This window comes from Macrobrachium nipponense, chromosome 4 (assembly GCF_015104395.2).
Source record: "Macrobrachium nipponense isolate FS-2020 chromosome 4, ASM1510439v2, whole genome shotgun sequence".
In the NCBI taxonomy this organism is placed as follows: Eukaryota; Metazoa; Arthropoda; class Malacostraca; order Decapoda; family Palaemonidae; genus Macrobrachium; species Macrobrachium nipponense.
Window position 1 is genome coordinate 38551420 of NC_061100.1, and position 5000 is coordinate 38556419.

Consider the following 5000-nt stretch of genomic DNA (forward strand, 5'->3'; position numbering starts at 1 on the left):
ATTATTATTATTATTATTATTATTATTATTATTCAGAAGATGACATCCTATTCACAATAGAACAAGCTTTCAAAGAAAATGGTGTTCATATGAAAGAAGCAACATAAGGTAACATGAAATTAATAAATTAATAAATAAACTGATAGAAATGCAAGTAAATTATTATTGCTAACATTATACTATTTCTGTCCATGCGCAGACTCTTAGACTTGTCTCCATAAGATGAGCTTAATTTTGATCCATTTACATATCTTGAGTTGTTTGTTTTCCCCGCTGCTCGAAATAAACATAAATACAGGCAATACTTCAACTTCACACAGCAATGTTCAGATGAGGTTTCTAACAAAGGAAATCTCATTGCAAAATGTTTGTCTCTCAGAAAACGAAATCCTCAATCATATGAAAATTATAGACATTTATCTAGCTACCAGATTGTTTCAAGATAAATTGTGGGCGGGCCATTTGATAAAATCTTTATGCGAACTAAGTGAGGGGTGTGTGCATATTTACGCACAAGAGGTTAAGTAAGTACACACGCACACACGCACGGACACATTACACGCGATTCTATATTAAGAGGAGGTTTATGCGATTGTGAACCTTTTCTAGTTTATGAAAAGAATTATGGTTTTCCTCAGTAAATTTGCAAAATACATGACCGATATCAACGCAAATTTCTGCCCCCAAAATCATTATTACGAAGAGAAACACAGACAATCTCCAAGATTGATCTAGAGTGCTGTTTGTTTTATCTGTACAGTTGACCGAGGATGGAAGAAACAATTGCTATTTTTTATGAAGATAAAAAGAAGGATACTTGAATAACCTGTTAATTCTTTTTATTATCCAGCTCGACTGCCAGGTCTTAGATATATTATGATATATTATGAAGTCAGAATTTTCATAGCTAGCAGACTCTGCTTCAACAAGACAAGCCGGTGTGCGTGTATATATATATAAATATATATAATATATATATATATTTTATATATATATATATATATATATATATATATATATATATACAAGAACATAAATATGTATATATCTATAATAATTTTTACATATATGTGTGTAATATATATATATATATATATATATATATATATATATATATATATACATATATACACATATATACACTAAAAAACTTTGTTATGTGACTGTTAGAAAATACTTCGTTGTTTTGTAAAACAGTATGTTCTTCTCAACGAAATGAATGCGTAAATTAAAAATATATATATACAAGTAATTCAAAGAATAGTGGATTCACAATCATCTTTATGGAACAATCATTTTTTTCTTATGAAATTATGTGATGATATGGCTGTAGTACCATGTAAACTTTTCATCTTAACTAATTTCGAACTAATCAAAGTAGAGTAGTATACTATATTATACATATTCGAGTCGTAGGGTATGCATAACCTAGATATCTTTATCAACTTTTAAAAAAATAATAGGTTATAGGAAGGCATGCATATTTAAATTACAATATTCATGTGGTAAACAATATTTATATGCTTTTTTAGAAAACTCCTAAGTGAAACTATATGTGATTAATTCAGCGAAGAAAAACATTTTATTTCCTTGCTGAAATAAAGTTGCGTTATTGAACATAAAACGTTTGCAGTAATTTGTCACTGCAAGAGAATCAGGTTTCAGTGATAAACAAAATCTATCTAAATGTCCAGCTAATTGTTAGATTTACAAACAACGAACACGTTTGCAGGTTACGACAAGTAATCCTTACATTGTTCTTCGTGAGTTTAGTTCGTGAAAAATGTTCATAGCAATACTTCAAAATGCGACAGGTGTGCAGAGACCGGAAAACTAAAGAAAATATCAGATCATTTCTTAAAACGCTGTATTTTTATTTATTTATTTATTTATTTATTTATTTATTTATTTTTCTAATAACGTAGTTGAACTTTTCTTTTTTTTTCTAATTGATGTTCTAACCAAATTCTGTCTCCTTCTCCCCACCTGTTTCTAACACTTTTTCTCCGTCTTCCTCGTTCTCATCATCCCCCCAACCCCCCCCCCACCCCCATACACAGAACAACACCACTCCCCCTTCTCTCCTCCTCAGACCTTCCAAATACCCTCCTTATAGTGTGTTGCACACACTATAACTTCTTTTGAAACAGAAACTTTTATCTCACCCTTCCACATAACTTGGCTCATGTTGGAAATCAGCATATTATCCTGTCAATTATTTTACTTCATTGACAGGAGTGTGTCAGTCATTACGTTTTGTTACTTGGCTGTTTCAGATGCAGTGTTTAGTTACTTTATGCAAATAGGTTACCATTTAACCATATTGAATGCTTGACGGCTCTGTATCTTCTGTTTCTTGCTGGAGTTTGCAATTAAGGGAAGTTTTCGTAATTTTTTTTCTTGTTGGTTTTCTTGCTTTTATTGTTATATCCTTTATAACTTTTCTCTCTTTTTTTCTTCTTTTACTTTCCTTTCTCTTTTTTATTGTGTCATTACTTTTTTGTGGAAACTACTAGCTACGCAAGTGCGTGAATTTCACTTCTTCCTTAAGACTGGATATACTTTATTTAAATTTTTATGAATTACAAAATAAAATATAAAACAATAAATCCATCCAACTTCCTTATCTCCCTCCTTCCACATAACTTCTCTCCGCCTTCTTCCTTCTCCACCTTCCCCCTCCTTCCCTCCCACCCACCTCCACCCATCTTTCCCCCAACCATAAAGCCTTTGCAAATTCTTCCAGACGGCATGGTCCATCTCGCAATCCCGTCGGGAGAGTGGGAGGGAGAGGGAGAGAGAGAGAGAGAGAGAGAGAGAGAGAGAGAGATGAGCTCCTATTCTTCTCCTATTCCCCATAAATGGGGATAAGGAGATACGAGAAAGATAAGGGAAGGTTGGTGCCGGTTGATTAATGGGTTAAGGGGTAAAGGATAGACGTCTTACAAATGTTAATTACAATCCAAGGGGCTTCGCCCATTCGTCAACGTCCGGCGGACACAATGGATGGGACCCTGTGCGCTCCTCTCCATTGTTTTTTTTTTTTCCTTTCGTCTTCTTCTTCTTCTTCTTCCTTTATAATCTAATTTCAACATCTACGCGATATCGTGCTCCTCCGCTGCACGATGGAAGGTGTTTTTGCCTTTTCTGAAAATGCTCGGTTTTGAAGTTTATTATTATTATTTTTATTATTATTATTATTATTATTATTATTATTATTATTATTATTATTATTATTATTATTTATTATTATTATTATTCACCCTAATGATACTTGGCTTAAAAGATGATTATTATTATTACTATTATTTTATTATTATTGACAATCAAAAGCCACAGTAGTGTTAAAAATATGCATTTTTGTGCAAGGTTAAAAATGTACTATATATATGTATATATATATATATATATAATATATATATATATATATATTATATATATATATATATATATATATATATAATATATATATAATTATATATATATATAATATGTATATATATATATATATTTTATTTAACACTACTGTGGCTTTCAATTGTCAGTATTATAGTCTCGTTACAGAGGTTCCTTAGTTCATTATATTTAATATATATAATTAATTAATTAGATTATTATTATTATTATTATTATTATTATTATTATTATTATTATTATTATTATTATTATTATTATTATTCACCGGACGAAACGGATGAATATTCTTGTTTAGGCATTCTTTCCCATTTTCTCTTTATTACCTTCTGATTTTGATAATACTGGACAGGTTGGAACTCCTGACAGACCAATCTTGCTACCACTGACCTTGACCTAGCTTTTGAAGCTCATCCAAACATTTTGAAAAATACAAATACTTTAAAATGAAATAACTGTTTTGCTCTGTGGTACATGGGAAAACCTTTCGCAATTTTGGAAAATACGTTACTGGTGATCTAGAATAAATTCACCATTTTCACTTACTCGGGTAGTAAGCCTACAAAATATTTAATTGTTGTCGTTGTTGGGGGTGTAGGAAAGGCCTTTGGAAAAGCCTAACAAGGTCTGAAAAAGGTGTTTCGCGTTGAGATAAAGATACAGGAATTTTAGGATAGGATATTTATCGTTTATTTATTAGAATAAAAATGTAAAAATTAAGTAATGTTCTTGTTAAACAGTACAGAAAAATTATTTCTAATAATTATTTATTGCGTATTTATTCTAATTTTCGTTGGTGAAACAAGGCTTTGTTTGACTGTAGATTTTAACACGTTTTAAACTACTTTAAAAGTTAGGAATATAATGTTTACAATTATGCATGAGGGGAAAATCTTACATGCCTCCCGAGTAAGCTACAGGTCGGATCACGCCTTATTAGAAGAAGCTGGTAAAGTTGTCACATTAAATTATTCACTTCCAAATCAATAGATATAAATGGTTCTCGACAAAAAGCCATATGCTCAGAATCAAAGAAGCCATACTACTCTTTTCAAGGTCTGGCCGGCATGGTTTTTAGCATCTCCCAATGATCAGAAGTCTATTGAAATTTTCTATTTACTGAGGACTTGGTGGCGACTATTTATGTTATAATATATTATGTCCATAACTGAAATGTACTATTGGTGAATTCATTTCTTTTAAAGGTATTAGTTATTGTGACATCAACTTTCAGGTTTTCATTAATACCATTATGATTATAACTTTACAGTCTTCATAGTCCTTATCAAAAGTTGCAATATAGATACAGAACAATAAAATTCAAATAATAACAAACTGAGTATTTATTTAATCAGTCTAAATCTTATGGAATCGAGTCTTACAAGAGTGTTAGACCAAGACTGGGATGTTTGTACAAATCAGACTTTGTTAATGCCATTCAAGTTTCTTGTAATGAAGTTCACTTTATGAAAATCTTGTAGAGGAATCCAGGGAGACCAGTATCCTAGGCATAAAACTATGAAGAACTGATCTGCTCGACTGACCCTCGAGTTCACCATTTCCTTCAATATCCTTGAGATTCAAAA

At 31.0% G+C, this 5000-nt stretch overlaps 1 protein-coding gene across 3 annotated transcripts in view; it reads left to right on the plus strand.

Annotated features, from left to right (window-relative positions):
* Positions 1-5000, plus strand: part of LOC135210868 (D-ribitol-5-phosphate cytidylyltransferase-like) — a 579267-nt gene that overhangs the window by 260568 nt on the left and 313699 nt on the right. The window lies entirely within an intron of this gene.